Source organism: Furipterus horrens, unplaced genomic scaffold (assembly GCF_987537825.1).
Source record: "Furipterus horrens unplaced genomic scaffold, mFurHor1.1.pri manual_scaffold_4, whole genome shotgun sequence".
Taxonomy (NCBI): Eukaryota; Metazoa; Chordata; class Mammalia; order Chiroptera; family Furipteridae; genus Furipterus; species Furipterus horrens.
The window spans coordinates 9,218,680-9,238,060 of NW_028327174.1; positions in this window are offsets into that span (position 1 = coordinate 9,218,680).

Sequence of the window (19,381 nt, forward strand, 5' to 3'; positions counted from 1 at the left end):
AAGGACAGGCCAGGAGGCTCCAGCTCCAAGATCACACACCCTGCACTTAAGAGGGGATTTGAAGCTGCCCGGCGCCCAAGGGGGGGATGTGAAGCCGAGGAACAACAAATGGATACAGGCACGAAATCTTCATGTCTTGAATTTGGCAGTTCTTCGTACTATTCTTGAACTCTTCTCTGTGTTTGGAATTATTCCTAAATTTAAAAACTTTGCTGAAACTGGACAAAATAAGACTTTGGGGAGGATGTTTTATTTTTTACTTTAAGAATTGCATTGGACTCTAAAAGAGAATTTGATTTTGGACTTCGATGCTCTTGGACCTTAAAAGAGTTTGATTTCTTTGAACTTTTAACTCGTGAGGGCAGCACAATTAGATTTCAGACTAATTTCTTTAAACTTTAATTTGCACAAAAATAGAATTGTAATATTTCTCCCTGGGAAGTTTGCAATGGAAATGAGCTTACATGCAATATGGGCTTTCTTCTTGTTGGCCTTATACTATTGGACTATGTTTGTGCTAAATCTTGACCTCACTGCAAAGTCTCTGAAGAGCTTTATTGGATGTGGCTTGATAGCATCTGGGATGGGAGATGGAAGAAGAGAGACCTTGAGGTTAGTTAAGGTTCTGCACTGACCCGTCTTGAAACCTCTGGGTGGCACATGTTACACTGCCCAGCAGCAGACCCAGGACAGGTCAGACAGCAGAAGCGACCAGTACTGATGAGGAGTTAAAGCTGAGAGCAGCGATGGCCACCTGCTGACCACGGACTTAACGGTCAAGTTCAATGCAGCACTAAATGAAGGTTAGGAAGTACTGGAAGGAGCACTCATTTCCTAGTCCTATTTCCATGTGGAAGAATTCCATCCAAGGAACACTCCTGGCCTCTCTCCATTCCCTCGCTTACCAGCTCCAGGGAAGCAGGAGTGAGTTTCATGGTGGGCAAGTTGGCCAGAAGGAACTGACAGTGACCGGGGACCTGCCAGCCTTCAGAGAGCACTCGGGATGCTGTGCTCCAAAGCTGCACAGGGCTGGCCTGACACTGTCCAATTCTGCCCATGGCAGGGGGCTCAGGCCATCTCATTCAGGAGTGAAGTATTAGCAAACAGACTTGATTAACCAACCCAAAGCCACTTCCTTCCACAACTTTAATCCAGCTGATACTTCTGTCTCCACCTGCCTGCCTCGTGGTCTACTTCATCGGTTCTAAACTTGGATGGGAGAAAAAGAGGTGCTATTTATTAGCCCCACAAACCCCAACTCGTCATTCAAATTAGCTTCATCTTTTTAATTCTCTTATCTACATTAGTGCTGCCCAATAGAACTGTAATACAAGCCACATATGTAAATATACATTTGAGGCCGGTCGCCCCCAACGCCCTCGGCCCGGTGGAAACCCACCTTCCAGCAGCGGTCTCAGGATCGCAGATGAGAGACAATAAGTAACCCAAACACTGTACTTCGTCTGGGAGGAGTAAAGGCGGCTGATCTCTCTAGGGGAGAAGAGCCCCGATCAAGACTTCCAAGCTCCTTTTATTGAGGAGGGTATCCAGGGGCTACAGAGTCAGGATACACAAATCATCAATCAATTTCAAATGCTTGGGTTACTGTTAACAATCACTGGTTACTAATAACAATGTAAGGAACACAGTGAGCATTCTGGGTCACAGTCCACTAAGCATCCTGGCACTATATGGACAACAAGTGAATACACCTTCCGGGTACTTGATGTCACACAGGGTCTATAGCTAACTTAAGAGATGAGAAAAACGGACCAAGCTTCAAAGCAGCAGAACATTCATTCTTTAAATCCAATTCCCACGGAAACCCCCCCTGAATGGGCCTTCAGGTCATGGTCATCTCCAGCTTTCCTGGTCTTCCAGTCAAGACTCACAGGCCTCCTGGGGGAGGGGGGGGGGGCCAGCTTGTAGCCGGGTTACAATTCCCAAACCCAGGCAGGGCGGTCCCCTACATCCATTTTCATACATTTTCCAGTCACATTATATTTTATTTAAAGCAATTAGTCATTTCAACATGTGATTAAAATGCTTATTAAAATTATTAATGAGCTACTTTATATATGTTTTCATACTAAGCCTTTAAAATCTAGTATTTTACACTTATGGCACATCTTAAATTGGACTTGCCCCATTTTGAATGCTCAACAGCCACATGGCTGGTGGCTACCATATAGAAGAGTCCTGGTCTACACGACCTCGCCTGTCAGAGAAAGGAAGGCTCGTTTTGCACTGTGATCTTGTGCAGCTGAATTGTAACCATGAATTAAGAATCTCTCTCCTTTCCTCCCCCGTGCCCCAATGCAGACATTTTTTATTTTGTTGGGAGACCAAGACAGGGTCCAGATTGCTTTCCAATACACTTTCTTTGGATGTACGATTGTGTACTGACTGGAACACAGTGGCCTTTGGGTTTTCTTTCAGCTGAACGTGAGATTTTAGACCCAAGGGGATGTGACTTCTAGGTGACAACAGCTTGCATTTCATCACAAATTCAAGGGCCATTTGTGATCCAGACCCCGAGACCCCGTGGCTAGTTACCCCGCCTGCAGCTGCCTGTGAAATGACGGGATGAATCAAGCTGTAACCACGTCCTGTTTTGATCAGCCTGTCGCACCGCAGCTGCCAGAGGCCAAACGGCTGACGAGGCTCACAAAAAATCCCCTTCTTCGCTCTCCCCCTATAAAAGCAACCCTCTTCTCCTCTAAAAAGGTGGAGTCCTGACCACCCGTGGCAGGGCTCCCACCCTGCTTGCTGATTTCCGCAATAAACCTCTGCTTCTCTGTTTGCTGCGTCTTAGCGGTTATCTGAGCGACTCCGTTCTTACAACTTGAAGCTCCTGGTTGCTGAGGGCGGACCTGGACAAGCCAGAAAGACACACGAAGTCCCCTTGAGACACCCACAGCTAGTCAGGTGCTAACGAAATTGGGTCAGTGAGGCTTCTCAGCCTCAAACGGGGTCCACCCCTCCCTGCCCCAGCCTTTCTGGAATTCAGCTTGGTGACTGAGATCCCTAATTTGCTTCTAGTATGGGAGGGCAGGTCATGGGCAGGACCTCGACCACCTGAGAGCACAGACCCTCAGCATGCGCAGAACAAATTCACAGGCCACTTTGGAAGCTCTAATACTCCGGAAAAGCCTCACACTGTGTTGGCTGTGGTATCAAGGGAAGCAGAAAACACAGTGCCTGGACACAGGCTGGCAGCTGTTCCAATCCCCTGGGTCATAAGACCGGCAGGTCGTACCCCATAATGTTGAGAGTGGCGCTCTTTCCCCTCCACTTTTAAAACCTTTCCCAAATTTCCTAAAATACGCTTTACTAATGTAATGTGGGGCGGGGGGGTGGAGGGAGACTCCTCCTTTTCCTTCATGAGGTCATTTTATTTTAGGTTTCCCAGTTCAGGTCATCTACTGTTGCTGTCATTATCATTTTTATACACACAGGACTCGCCTTTCATGGGAGAGTGAGAGACTCCTGGCGGGATGTCCCCCTTCTTTCTCCTGTCTGCATTTAAAAATAAATACTTTTGCGATTGTGGGGTCGGAGGGATGGCAACTGCATAACGTTGCACGTGGGGTCCTGAGCTGGGACAGACGATTCTGCACCCAATTTCAACGTTCAGTTTCTTTTCCCCTCGCCCCCAAGCAAGTCTCTGGCACCAGGGGGCGCCCTACAATTCAACTCAATGCTGACACTGTCGGTCCAGGGACACCGTCAGATCCCACAGGCTAAGGGCTCAGTCAAGACTCCCCCAACCTCAGACGCAAATCTCAAGCCCAGGTGTCTCCTGCTCTCTGACCTCCAGGCCACACAGTGCGGAGGTTTGGGTGACCTCCTCTTTGGGTTCAATTCGTTTGCTAGAGCAACTCAAGCAGCTCACAGGACTCCGAGAAACGACTAACTTACCAGATGACCAGTTTCTTACAAAGGATGTGACTCCGAACAGTAGATGCACGGGGCAGAGCCCCTGTGCCCTCTCCAGGGGCGCCACTCTCCCAGCACCTCTGCGTACTCACCAACCAGAAGCTCTCGGAACCCTGTCCTTTGGGGGTTTTATGGAGGATTCATTACAGGAACGTGGTTGATTAAGTCCCTGACCATTAGCGATGGACCTCAGATCTCCGGCCCCTGGCCCCTCCCCCCTCCCTGGAGGTGGTGAGATGTGGGACTGAAATTCCCAACCTCTCACCACCTGGTTGGCTCCATCGGCAACCAGCCCCCATCCTCGGGGGATGTAGGAACGGCCCCAAAGTCCCCTTATTAACTTCAGACACCTTTATCGCTCTCCTCCCTTAGGGAAGTCCAAAGGTTTTAGGAGCCCTGTGCCGGGAATGGGGTCAAAAGACCAAATATATATATTTCTAAACCCCAGTAGCACAGAATGTTTCCCGTCCGGTCCCATTTTCATCCACCGGGTCCTTCTATGAGGCAGGGAACGCCGTGGCTGTGGGCACGTCACTTCCCCCACGTGGGCGGGCAGACAGACCCCAGCTGGCTGGCTGGGCTCCCCTGGGACCTCATCACCACCGGGAGTGTCTTCAGGAGGGAGGAACTCCAGCCCTCGGGAATGAGTTTGGAAGGTGGTGGGCGCCCCTGAAACCACCATAAAACAAGGGAATCCACTGGGTGAGCTTGGGTCCTTCTCACGGTTCAGATTCTGTGATCCTTAGAATCTAACATTCTGTGAACCTGAGATCCCAGGAATTGAAAAACCTTGATTATTTTGCATCCGTGAGTGCTGCTTTGGACCCAAGCCTTATTCTCTCCCCAGCCCCATGGATTTGCTTTTTCAAACCATCCCTTGCACCCAAGAAAGCCAACCACAGAAAGTATATTTGCTCTCATGTGAGACCCCCACCTTGTCTAAGGGGAGGATGCTCTTCTACATGGAACCGGCTTCAGGGAAGATGGGGTCCCTGTAAGAGCTGTGAACTCTACCATTTTTACACCCGTCACTAGGTGACATCTGTACCTTTGTCTTTCCCTTTCCTCCCTGGCAATTAGCTCCTAGCTCCAAGGCGACCTAAACACCATGGCCCGCAGTACATGTGGCCCCGCTGCTGGAAGATGGAGAAAATGTTGTGCACCGGAACTCGCAGCAGCTGGAGTGGGCCTGGCGGCTGGACTGGTCTTTTCTCCATGAGCAAAGCAGGCAGACAGGGTCCTAGGCTTTGTCCTCGGGAGAAGCGTATTTTGAGGCTGGAGGACAAACTGGTGCGACCCGGGGCTGGGGGTGTGTGGAGCTGGGCTGAGGTTAGAGGGCATGGGAGAAAGGGCTGCTAGCTGTGCAGAGGACGTGGGGCCGTTGGGTCATTGCCGCCAAGTGTGGCCTTGTCAGGAAGGATGGCACCTCCAGACCTTTCTGTGTGTCTGGGTTGTCCCGTGGGGCCATGAGGAGGTGCTGGCCGGAAGGCCCCAGGAGCAGGCCTGCCTGCCTGGGCTGCTGGGGGTCCCACACCACTTAGCATTTAAGGTTCTAGATTCTCATTCTAGATTCTACAATTCCACGGGAAAGAAGGCAAGCATTTGGCTTGACAGAGAACATTCCAGACTCGCATCTCATCCTGTGCTGTGCAGAGGGCAGAGGGGAAGGTTGCTTGCTAGGCACTGGGCGAGTTTGCAGAGGCCCGGAAGTCTTGCAGGAGAGGTAGCGGACCCTCGCTCCTCCCCTGTCTACACCAGCACCGTAAGCGTGTTGCTCATGACCCCAGGTCTGGCCTGCTGCCCCCGATCAGACTGGGAGGCAGTCTCGATTTGAAGAGGTCAAACAACAGGGCTCTGTCTTGGATGGGCACTGGGGCCTGATCTTAGGTCACTTCATTGGGGCAGAAGAGCTCTTTTGTGTCCCAGTCGTGACCAGCACCGAGTGTCCATGGTCTCAGACTGGTTGCAATGCGCACCACCTTTTTCTCCTAGAAGTTCTTAGAGGCGGCTTGGCTCAACACGTCCTGCAGCCATTCCCCAGCTGTGCACCTGTCATGAGCAAGGGAGCATCCTGGAAGGATCCCTCACACACGTTTGTATCTTTCCGCGATGCCAGGTTTATTAGGGGAGACTCCCCAGTGAGCCAACAGAGTCCCAAGCAGGTTATACACAGAGAGGGGAGCTTACGTGATAGAAGCAAGCAGAGTGAGCATCCAGGGTGAAGTCCCGGTCACTGGTGGTGCCCCCAGGTGGAGAGGCGGACTTTGGTCTAAGCCAGGCCGTGCAGTGGCAGCACATGGCCGGGGGAACGGAAGTCCAGCAGGACTCCGAGCCTGGCCCATGGTACAGCCAAGCTCGAACGTCGGGTGGTCAGAGCTCTGAGTTCTTACAAGCCCCCCATGGACAGGGGTCCCATTCATACTGGTGTCCAGATGGAGTCCTTATCCAAGTGTCCAGGCTTGTGGTTTGGGGCATTCCAGGCCCCTGCCAAGGGTGTTCCCGTTACCTCAGTCCTGACATAGAACTTGACGTAACTGTCATGGCTGACAGTGACTCCACGTTGGATTGTCACAGATGTCCAAAAAGTCTGCTCTGCTCCTGCTCTGTACAGGACCTGAGCTGTGATTTGCCCAGAAAAGCAGAGCCCTGGGGTTACATGGTACTAGTAAGAAGAGAGAATCTTCTCGCAAGGAAGGGCTCGGGCTAAAAGTCATATTAATTTGACCATAGTAGGCATTTGACTTTATTTGTAGCCTGAGCTTGTGGTCAGTGGCCCCCCACGGACCAAGCACAATGGCAAGAGCCATCTCTCCTGATCTTCCTATGGGGTCTGCGGCAAGGGCTATAGGTGCTTGGGTTAACCCTTTAATAACTTGACAAGGTCAGTCCACTACTGGCCGTTTTACCACCGAGAGCGCTGAGACCTGGAGAAGCAAAGGCCACGCCCCAGGCCACGTGTTTGGCCATTGGCAGAGCTGGCGCCAGAGCCCAGACGGCTGGGCTCTGAGGCCAGAACCTGAATCACTGTGCTCTGCAGCCTCCAAGACCCGAGGATTTACAGTCGGGTTCATCGGTTTAAATTCTATGCACTGTGCCTTGACCGATGTGGCTCAGTGGGTTGATCACAGGTTCAATTCCTGGTCAGGGCACATGCCTGGGTTGCGGGCCAGGTCCCCAGTTAGGGGTGTGAGAGCGACAATCAATCAATGTTTCCCTCCCTCCCTTCCCTTCTCTCTAAGAATAAACAAATAAAATCTTTTAAAAATAATAAAAAATAAAAAATAAATCCTACGCACTGTTCTCTGGATCTCTCTAAAGAGGACAGAAGTCATCTCCTTGAAAGAAAGGGACCCCAAGATCAAGGGGAAACCTCGTACTTCTCTGGTTTCCATTGTTTCCAGAGCTGCCTCTGGCCTCAGCAGAGACGGAGACAGGAGCACGGACCCCGAGCGCAGGAACGGCGGGGACTCAACCAGAGCTGGCGCACACAGCCAAGGCCCCAGGCACGCAGCCAGCAGAAAAGGCTCCCCTCCCACCATCACGTTTCCAGACACTCTGTGCAGGCAAGGGTGGGCTTCCCTAAGCCCAGACGGAGTCCAGATGGTTTTTCACTAAAGACTTTCCCAGAGAATCTTGGGGACCCGGGGAAGCATGGGCTGGGATGGAGCTCCCGCCCGGTGTCGGGAGAGCAGGCTGTCCCTGGGGGCTGCCCTGCAGGGTCCCGAGCAAACCCCTTCCCTCTGGGCCTGCGTTTCTCCATCTGTAGCCGGTTGACTGGTGATCCCCAAATGCTGCATCTGAGTCCTCACCTCTGAACTTATTTGGAAATAGGGTCCTTGCCAATGTAATTAAGTTAAGGATCTCAAGATGAGGTTCATCCTGGATTTGGGGTGGGCCCTAAATCTAAGGACAGTGCCCTTAAAGGAGACAGAAGAGCAGACACAGAGGCTCATGGAGGGCAATGCCATGGGCAGCCCAAGGCGGGAATTGGAGGGGCGCAGCCGCACGCCAGGGCGTGTCCCCCAAGGCACGACAGCTAAGCCCACGATACGCGGGACCTTGACTCCAGGAAGCAGTGCTAAGTGTGTTATATCCCCATCAGCTCTGCACCGTACGGTTTACAAAGCGCTTCTCCATCCACTACCTACCTGGTCCTGGGCCGTAGGCACCTCCTTATTTAATGACTCTTCATCAAGCCCCTGCTGCCTAAGGTGGCTGGGAGGGCTGAGTGGGCCCTCGCACAGGAGGGACTTAGAGCCAGGCCAGCAGGGCGTGCTGCAGAGCGGTGCTCAGGGGCCTGGCACAGCTGTTATTCTCGGCATGAACTTGGCCTTGTACCAGGAACGGAAATACGAGAGGATAGGGGACCTGCTCTTGTGGGCCTCACAGTCCATCAAGTGCGCATGATTGTATAACAGGGTCAAAATCTAGCCATTTCATCTCAGAGGTTTTGTTGTTGGTGTTGGTTTTTTTTAAGGTGGTTTCTTTTTAAAAAAAACATGGTTTCTTCCTTAGCCATATCTATAACTGACACCAACAGCCCACACACGTACTGAGAGCCTACTCTGCACCGGGCATGGTCTCAGGCATTTTGCCTGCTTGAAATTTCACCACACCCTGTGAGGCAGGCGCGGTTATGATTGCCTTTCAGCAGACGAAGAAACCGAGAAAGGAGAGGTGAAGTGACTTGCCAGAGGTCACACAGCTGACAAACAATGACACCAGACTTGAAACCCAGTAGTCTGGCCCCAGAACACACTGTATGATATTGTCTGTTGTTGGTGAGCAACCTCTCTGCTCTGTGGGGGCCGGGCGGGGGGCGGGGGGGTGCTCTGAGGAGCCAGTTCACAGGATCTCAATCTTTCTGGGTAGGTGCTCAGTATCTCAGGGTGCCCCCCACCCCGCCCCTAACCACCACCTCACTTTCTCCTCTACAAGACGGTGCCTGGGTGCATATGTAGGAGGAAAAAGGAGATGGGAGATGGGGATGGGGCATTGAATGGAGCCTGAAGAATAATACATAATTTTTTAAATTCACACCTGGGACAGGGGAGTGCAATGGGGGTAAAAATGGGACACCTATAAAAGAACAACAATAATAATAATAAAAAAAATAAAAATTTACAACCATTGTTTAGTTTATAAATTCCAGTTTTGAATATTGCCTCATAGGTGAATTACAAAGGTCTAAGACCTGTTCTTACTGGTGAAGGAGGCCTCCCTGAAGGAGGGGTTGGCAAGGAGGAGAGGAGACCCCTCCAGGTCAAGGTGGTCCGAGAGAGGCTGACGGGGGAGTTGGGCCAAACAGCCCTTACCCCCCCTCCCGCTGCCAAGGTCAAACCCTGGAGGTGCTGATCCCGCTGCCCAAAGCAGAGGTCCTGGGACAGCCCAGAGCGCAGGCTCCAGCGCTGAGCTTCCCCTAGTCCAAAGGAGGAAGGCCACAGGTCCCCAGAGAAGCAAACCCTGGTGGCCACATGGGCAGGCCCAACTGTTTTCCTTCGACTTCTCAATGCTGGGCCTCTGTGACTAATTTTAACTGACCCTGCAGATGCATCCCTGATGGCTGGGAACCCCCTCCCTGAGTCCCACCCCACAGTTCCTCAGGACTTCCTGAAGAGCTGCCAAAATTCCTACATTCAAAGTCATTCCTGATCTGCATTCCACCCTCATCCATGACCAATGTGCTTCACAAAACTTCTGACCTGGCCAAACTGATCTTCTCGGGTTTTCTTGAATATTCCATAAACATTCACATTACCCTAACTCTCTGACCACCTTCCAAGTCGCTGTTCCCACGCCCAGTTTTTGAAAATGCCTTTCTAACCATCACAGACCCAGACCAACTAGTGTGACTGCTCGCCCCAGCCCCTTGCCCCTGTCCCTCGCCCCACCTGCCAAGCAGATAAACTCACCTGGAGAATGGCAATCTGAAGAGATCTAACAAATTCTGGGCATTCACTCTGTGCTTCTTGGGATCTAAAGACATTATTTGTATGAATGTTTTATTCCCAGTTCTATTTTCTCACTTGTCTACAAGATTATAAAATGTGGTGTTTTTTTTTTTTTTTAATTTATTTATTTTTAGAGAGTTGGGAAGGGAGTGAGAAATAGAGGGAGAGTAACATAATGTGCAAGAGATACATCAATTGGTTGCCTCTTGCATAACCAAAACTGGGGACCCAGCCTGCAACCCAGGTATGTGCCCTGACTGGGAATCAATCTAGTGACTCCTTGGTTCACAGGCCGGTGCTCAATCCACTGAGCCACACCAGCCAGGGCTATATTTATTCACACTCATGTCTCTCTCCTCTTGTGTGCCTGCTGGATACAGAGGGACCTGAGGTCCCTGAATCACTGTGTGGAGCAGAGCTCTGCCCCCACCTTGCACTGGACTGAGAGGTAAATGAGAACCAAACCCACTAAGCCGCTGTTAAGAACTAATAAGCCTCCTAAGATTTGGGGGAGTGTTTGTTCCAGCAGCTAGTGCTCTAACTCATACACGAACATACCTGTTGGCACTTCAGCCCTGGCCCACGCCTGGAACACAGGAAGGAGTCCTTAATATATACCCTCACTTCCTGCTTGGCTCCCTCTCCCCCTGCCTGCAAATGCCAACCAGACCCATCACTGTGCTCCTGATGGTTTCTAGGGGCTCCCCACGTCCTTGGGGGTTTCCTCCTCCATCTCCTCTTCCCCTTCTCAATTCTCAACGTCGGGGTGCTCTTCAGGGTCTTTCTCTTCTTCTCCATGTCCTCTCCTAGGTGACCTCTGTTACTCCCTCTACACTAACCCAGTCTCTGGCCCTGTGCAGATGGGGTAAACTGAGGCTTCTCGGAATTCCCAGGTCAATCCAGGGTGTTCTGTGCCTCAACTCTGGGTGCGGGCCAGTCGCCTCTTGGTAGAAGCAGGTCAGCACATTCATTTCCAGGGAACAGCTCCAAGTTCCACTAATGGAAAGACTGGGAGTCTCTCCTCTGGACCAAATGGGCTTTGAGAAAGAAATTCCTCTGTGCTATGGTGGTTTTAGGCAGATGAGAGGAAACCCAACCGCAGTCTGGCTGTAGGTTCTGGGTTCCCTTTGTGTCTCTGCTCCCACTATTTCCTCCCAGGGAGCAGAGCTGCCCCCGCTGGAGGGGCTTTCAGTAGCCAAGACCTGGGACAGGAGGAAAGGGCGGTGGTGTAGGGACAGGGAAGAGTACACAGCCGTGGGTGCTAAGAGTGGAAATACAAGGAGTGGGGCCAGGGGTGGGGGGGTACCAGGTGGGCACTGCCGTCCCTCCCTGCTTCCTTGGGTAATGAAGGCTCCCCTCTGTGCCCTGCCCACCGAAGATGTCCACACCCTGCTCCATCTGAGTGCCCATGCTTCTGCCTTGGGGAAAGCAGGGGTGTGGCCTTCCTTAGACAGCAGAGGAGGGGCCCTTCTGCTGTGAACACTAGGGCTGGGGCTGGGGAGGATGTCAAAGCTACAGAAACATCACCAATTCCCTGGGCCACCTGCCAAAGAACAGGGCAAGCCCCTGAGAAGCACATGTATCCTCACGTCTGCTAGATAGCTGTCCTGCACACACTTCAGATGCTTCTGTCCCCAGGGAGATTTGTCCCCTCCCACCTTAGTAAATGGCAACACCATCATTCAGCCATAATGCACTCCCCTCTCCCCAGCCTCCCCTGCAGAGCCTCGCCCTCCTCTTCTCCCTCTGCCCTGCCTCCACCCCAGACATGGGTACCACAGCAGGCTCTTATAGATCTCCTTCCCCTGAACAGAACAAAACATCTAGACAGAGGTCACCTCTGAGAGGTGGTGAGGGTGGGGACTGAGCCAGAAGGGGCATGTGGGAACTTTCTGGTGTGATGATAATGTTCTGTATTCTGATAGGAGGTTTGGCTTACACAGGTGCATGAATTCGTCCAAGTGAAGCAAATGTACACTTCAGACATGTGCATTGCATCAGATGGAAATGAGACATCAAAATAAAAAATGCAAACATTGGACTGACATCTGGCCAAGATGGAGGCCTAGACACACACACTGTGTCTCTCTCCACAACTAGGAAGGACTACAACTACCTCGAAACTAGAGACAATTAGAAGTTCCAGAAAACTGAGCTGCATGGAAGTCCAACAAACAAAGATATAAAGAAGAAATACTCATCCAGACAGGTAGGAGGGGCAGAGCCGGGGTGGAGAGGACGTGGTGTGGTGGCGGCAGCAGCAGTGGGCCAGCTGAAAAGTGCAGTCACATTTTAAAAAGTCAGGAGGGACACCTGGGGAGTGCTCCCAGCCCCACACCAGACCGCACAGCTCACAGTCCCAGCATCAGGGAAAATAAAGCCTCATTGCTTCTGACTGTGCAAACCAGTGGGGGTTGGGGCAGAGGAAGAAACTGCTGGTCTCTCAGCAGAGTCCGCTTGTTTAAAAGGCCCCCACAGTCCTAGAATGTCCACAGGGCCATCCACTCTGGGAATGACAGCCGGGGCAACAACTAGAGGGGCGCCAGTCCCACATGGAAGTGAGAGAGGTGCCTGAAAAAGGGAAAAGTGCTGAGCAAGCGGCATTGTTCCCCTCAGACCCCCCCCCCACAGCACCACAACATGGTGAAATGGGTCGCTCATACTGACGAACTCTTAAGGCCCCGCCCCTTACAACCTAACAGGTGCAGCAGCTCTACCTAAGACACAGAGGTAAACAAATGCAGGAGCCTCTCAAGATGAGGAGACAGAGAAGTATGGCCCAAAAGGGGGAACAGATCAAGGTTCCAGTGGGAGAACTAAGCAACAAGGTGATAGCCAACCTAACAGATGAAGAGATAGACAACCTAACAGACGTGGAGTTCAAGACACTGGTGATAAAGATGCTCACAGACTTGACAGATATGCTTAAGTATGGCAAACACATAAGGGAAGAAGTGAAGGCTATGCTAAGTGAAATGTAAGAAAGTCCACACAAAACCAATGGTAAAGGGAAGGAAACCGGGGTTCAAATCAATGATTTGGAACATAAGGAAGAAATAAACAGTCAACCAGTACAGAATGAGGAAACAAAAATTGAAAAAAATGAGGAGAGGCTTAGGAACCTCTGGGACAACTTTAAACATGCCAACATCTGAATCATAGGGGTGCCAGAAGGAAAAGAGGAAGAGCAAGAAATTCAAAGCTTAAATAAAAAAATAATGAAGGGAAACTTCCCAAATCTGGCGAAGGAAATAGACATACAAGTCCAGGAAGCACAGAGAGTCCCAAACAAGCTAGACCCAAGGAGAACTACACCAAGACACATCATAATTAAAATGCCAAAGATTCAAGATAAAGAGAGAATCTTAAAAGCAGCAAGGGAAAAGCAGAGAGTTGCCTACAAAGGGGTTCCTATAAGACTGTCAGCTGATTTCTCAAAAGAAACTTTGCAGGCAAGAAGGGGCTGGCAAGAAGTATTCAATGTGATGAAAAGCAAGGATCCACAACCAGGACTACTCTATCCAGCAAAGCTATCATTTAGAATGGAAGGGCAGATGAAGTGCTCCCCAGACAAAGTAAAGCTAAAGGAGTTCATCATCACCAAACCATTATTCTATGAAATATTAAAGGGACTTATTTAAGAAAAAGATCAGAACTATCAACATTCAAATGACAACAAACTCACAACTATCAACAACTGAATCTAAAAAATAAGGACAAAAGCCAACTAAACAAACAACCAGAATAGGAACAGAATCATAGGTATGGGGATCATTTGGAGGGTTATCAGCTGGGAAGGGGAAGGGGAAGAAATGGAGGAATGGTGCAGGAATTAAGAAGCATAGTCGGATGGTACAAAATAGACAGGGGGAAGTTAAGAATAATATAGGAACGGGTGAGGCCAAAGAACTTATATGCACGACCCATGGGCATGAACTGAGTGGGGTGGGACTGCTGGAGGGAAGGGGGTACTGGGCAGAGGGAAGCAAAGGGGAAAAAAATTGGGACAACATAATCAATAAAATATACTTAAAAATGCAGACATTGAAGTCTTATTCAGGACATGCACACTGGGGTATTTAGGAGGACATGGTGGGACAGAGTCTGCAATTCGCTGTGAACTGCCACAAAAATGAGGAACACTGATGGCTGTGTGGGGGTACACAGAAATGTGATAACGCTAGTGAAATGTCAGGGGTAGGGTTTACGGCGGGGGGCGGACGGCATGCACTGTACAACCCCCGACTTCGCTGCATGCATGGACATGTATATAATACACTGTCGGGCAGGACTGTCCCCCGCCTCCAGACACAACCCTCCATCACGTATTCCCATCTGCACCTAGCGCGGTGGTCCTAGGACAGCAAACCAGACCATGGCCGGCCCCTGCTTGAACCCCCTCAGTGGGTACTGGGGGGCCCCGTACTCTTGTGGCTCCCCAGCCCCCCTCTGTGGTTGGCCTCAGTTTACCTCTCTGGCCACATCTTCCCTCCCTCCCTTCCTGGTTCCACCACAGAAGCACCAAAATATTTGTACTTCCCTGCCTAGGTCCTGCTTTTCACAACTCCAGTGGCTGAACTTCCCAGTTTACATTCAATTTCCTGTCTTCCCTTCTCTCTAAGTAATGGAACTTCCAGCTCTTTTCCGGTTTAATTTATCTGTTTTTGTTGAGGTGACATTGGTTAATAACATTATATAAGTTTCAGGTACACAACAGTTTCACTTGGTATCCGTGTGCATTACAGCGCACTCACCATTTGCTGTCTCTGCTTAGAAGACCCTGCAGAACGCTCCCCCGTACTGTTAGCTCCGGCCGATGGTCACCTCTGCCAGCAGGTCTTCTCCCCGTGGACCTCGGCCCGTTCTCGCCCTCCCATAGTCCTTTGCTCAAATCTCTGTTGTGTTCCCAATCCCTCCGGGCTGTTTCCTCCACTCGACTTTGAGTCCCTTGAGAGCGAGGCCCATGGCGTGTTCACTTTTTAATAACTTGGAAAACCGTCCCTGGTCGATGCCATGAATACACAGATGAAGACGACCCCCTACCTGGCCAGTGACCAAAGGGAGCGTGGAAGGGGCGGAGCCAGAGAGAGAAACTGTTCTCATTGCCGCCACTAGATGGCAGCAGGGCCTCCCATTTGCCGGCCTCGCAGTCGTCTTTGCCTTTACTCCCAGGAAGCCAAGACCCTGGACCACTCAGTTCAGTAGAATAAACATTCAAAGAGCTTCCTGACCGGGCCCTTTGCTGGGTGCTATCGTAAAGGTGAGAGCGGGAAGAGGAAGGACCCCCAAAATTAGACCAGTTTCTAGTTGGAAGCCCAAACTCTGCCTGGGTTCAAATTGCATGTGTGGCATTTCCTAGCTGTGTGACATTGGGCAAGTGACTTAACCTCTCTGTGCCTCAGTCTCCTTGTGTGTTCAGCGAGGTTTATAAAAACGTCTGTGGAAAAGAGCTGCCGGGAAGGGCAGTGTCCCTGGAGTGCAGTAAGTACAGTGGATGTCTGTGGCTTCTCCATTTCTGCTTCTGAGGAAGCTCCCAGGGTAACATTGGGGAGCTGCACCCCAAAGCAGAGAGAGGTGACAAGCTGCTCCCGTGGTGGAGCCCAGAGTAGGTAAGAGGGCACGCATGCTGGGAAGGGGGTGGAGTTGGGGGCAGGGGAAGATTCCCGGAAGGGGAGCCGGAATGGGCTAGGAAGGGAGGGAGAAAGGACATGGGGGTACTGTGGAGGTGGGGCTGGGCTCCATCCAGGTGACAGGTGCAAGGTAGGGCTGCAGGAGCCATTCCAAGACTGGGAGGAAAGAGAAGGGGAAGGGAGACAGTGTCCCCAGGCTACACCTGTTGCCTGGAATATTGGGATCCTGTGTCCCCGCCAGCCCCCCTCCATAAGCCCCTCTGGGCCTCCAGGGAGAGGAGAAGTCTTACCATGGAGCTGTATTTTTAGTTCCCTGTGCCTCTCCCTCGCTGCTATCAGACACCTCTCCTCACCCCCAGCCTCGCTGTCTGGCTGGGGGCCTAGGAGGACAGCTGGGGAGAGGGGGAGACCTGGTCAGTACGGTGCCTGCCCGGGGCTGGGAGGAGTGGGTGGTGGGCCCAAGTGAGGTCTGGGACAAGCTAGGAGGTCCTGCTGCCCCCCTGATAGCCTCAGATGTGTGCTGCAGGCTCCGGGACCCGCCCTGCTTTGAGTCTGGCGTGGCTCAGGTCCAGGAGGGCAGACCCTGACAGGAAGGAGCGTGCCGACCCAGGCAGGAGGGGGGCACTGTCCCAGCTTCCTCCCAAGGGGTGGCCTCCCCGGAGGAGGAGGAAGAGCAACGGTCAAGTTTGAGGGGACCTCTGGCTTTGAAGAGCCCAAGTGTTCTCATTGTGTCCATCATGGATTCCCTTTGGGGGTATCTTGAAGTGTAATCCCCTCAAGTCACTGCGAGGAGTTGTGGAAGGCTCAAGGACTAGCCATTCCCAGGTCACCTGGCTGGGTTGTGTCCCTTAAAAGAGAGGTGCCTGGTGTGCATCCACCTGGGGACTCAAACCTGAGTGCTGGGTGCTGGAAGCCCTTGCTAGGAAGTCCTCTCCATGCATGTCTGTGATGAGAGGTGGGAGTTGCCAGATGCTGAAGAGCACAGCCCGTCCTTTCCCACCAGACAGGCTCCTGGTTCATGTGGTCAGGGGAGGGTGCTCAGTTGAAGTCCTGGGGGTGTTTGGTCTGGACAAGGAAAGTCTTAGGTGAACCTGCAGTTCCCCTCATGAGAGAGGCCCAGCTGGTCCTCTACACACCCAAGGAGCCAGCAGAGCCAGGACAAGGGAGCAGCATCACAAGAAGGCATATTAGAGTTCAATATAAAGAAGACACTAAAGCTTTCGGTAGTGAGCTCACTGCTCCTGGGAGTATTCAAGCAGCTGCTTGATTGTGATGTGTAGGAAGAATTGCTGCTGTTACTGGGGACTTGGACAAGATACCATTGAAGGTCCCTATAAGCTTTAGGATACTGTGGCCCTATAATTCTAGATCTTTCTATGATTCTGGAATCTAGAACCCAAGTTTCCAGAGTGGTGAAAGTTGAAGACTTTGGCACTCTAGAATCCTAATTCTGGGGTCTCAAAACTCCAGAATTTGCAGACTTGAGGATGATTCTACAAGTCTCAGATTGCCTCATTCAAAGGAGTTGGTGGCATGAAACAGAAAAAAGAGAAGGGGTGGGTCTGAGGTGGTGGGGTCCAGTTTGGTCCCACTGGCTGTCACACTGCCCTGTCTGTGCGTGTGCATGTGTGACATGAGCGTGCAAGGCTGCAGAAGGTCGTGCACGCAACGGCAGCGTGGCTTTCCTATTTCATGCGCTTCCAGCTTCCCTGCTCTGGCCACTTGAAGGCTGCCACAGGGATAATTATAGCCCCCAAACAGAGCCAGTGGCTCCAGGTAGCCATAGCAACCGTGAGACAGCGCCTGTCCTGTTGTAGAGATGTGTACGTACAAACAGATGTCGGCTCCTGCCTATTAGCTTAAATGGTAAAACTTAAAAGGTTCATCCACTTCAAAGCCACAGGTTTCCACGAGTGTGCCAGTCAATGCGGGTGCCTGCCAAGGGGTGACAGCTCCATATTAAACACTTCAGCATCAGTAATGAGTTGATGAGATTTTAAATACCCAGGCTGGCCCCAGACAGCTCAGGGGCTGCAGATGGGAGGAAAGCTGTAGATCGAGTTTGGTTTTCAGCTCTCCAGCTTCCCAGCCTCCAAATCTTGGTTCCCCGACAGCCAGGTGGGAAAATAACCAGCCCTGCCCTGCCCTGCCCTGCCACACTGCCGGGCTCACCCCCCAGCAAGTGACCAGAAGCAGGGGCTGAAGCTGCTGAGGGTCTGAGCAGATCCTCTCAGAGTTGCCTTTCCTTTTGCTCCTGGGCCGGGCACAGAGCGGGCCCTCAGCTCCAGGCTGTTGAATGAATGAATGAATGAATGAATGAACGAATGAACAAATGATAGCCACCCACCCCCCTGAAAAATCCCTGTGGCATTTTTAGCTACTCATTTTGCTACTGCATCTTTCACTGTTAAAGCTGGAGAGCTTCTGGAGGTCAACCGGCTTGCAGTCCTGGGTTAAGACTCCTGTGTGACTTCTAAGCAGGTTGTCAGGGACGGGTGCCTGACCCTTTTGGTCGTAGGAACCAGCTGACTCAATAAATAAATAGGGCTCATTGAAAGAATACACCGCGGGGGTGGGGGCATATAGCAAGTGGCAGGTCACGGTGATCCTCGAATAGTAATTGGGCCTGGCAAGGAGGTAACAGGTCAGCACGGAGGACATTCCAGACCCAAGGTTGCAGGGAGCAGCTCTAGGTTTGGGACTCTTACTTGGGGCTGGTCACGAAACCGACTCTCTTTGACCTCGCATTTCCTATCGCCTAGTCGATACTTTCCCAGCGTCCTTGTTCATATTTTGAAGGGGGCATCTGACTGACGTCGCTAACAACATTGGCTGTGGGAGAGAGCCCTGCCCTGGTGGTCTCAGGCCAGGGGCCAGCTCTGGTTCAATCAGATGGGTCAGGCAGCCCATTGCGGGGAGCACACAACTGCTGCGCCTGCCCCTCAGCAGGGGCTAGGGCAGGACAGTTACTGTTAGAAAGAGCTGTGTGTGTAGGACAGTCGTAACTGACATGTCTAACAGCACTGGCCCAGGACAGTCAGCGAGTTTGCTCATTCTTTCTGAGCCTCACTGCCCACAGCTGTACAATGGGTGATGCTCCCCTGCAGGGCCGTTGTGAAGACTCACTGTAATCCCGCCCAGGGAGGCACTTTGTAAACTGTAAAAGCCTGTGTACAAGGAAGAAAGGGTTCGTGTATACCTTGCGTGTAGCTATAGATAAACTATACTGTCATTTTATTCCTCTTACTTATCTGCCCAAGGAGACTGGGAGTTTCTTGAATACAGATGTGTTTTATCTGATTTTGTTGTCCTCCTCATGTAGAACAGATTCTGACACACAGTAGGTACTTTATAACTGTGTGTTGGATGAATGGATGGACAGATGAAAGATGGATAAATGAATGGATGGGTTGGTGGATAGGTGATGGGGGACGGATGGACGGGTGGATGGATGGATGGATGGATGAATGGGTGGGTGAGTAGGTGGAAGGATGGATGGGGGATGGATGATGAAGGATGGATTTAAAGAAGGCCAATTATCTTCACTTGCCTTCCTTGCAAGGCCACCCATCTTTTTATTGAATGAACATTGATTCAGTTCAGACCTGGTACGAGCACCTGTGTGAGGTCCAAGAGAAACACATATGCGTAAGACGTAGCCCTTGCCCACGTGAACATCAAAGTAAGGTACTCGAGGGCTCTATTCCCGGGTTCAAATTCTAGCTCCATGGACTAGCTGTGTGACTGTGACCAGTTTGTCCAACTTTCCCTTGATTCAATAGGGATAATGTCAGTGCCCATCCTGAGGAGTTACCAAAAGTAAGGGGCTTGGAATAGGGGCTGGCTTCCAGCACAGTCTCT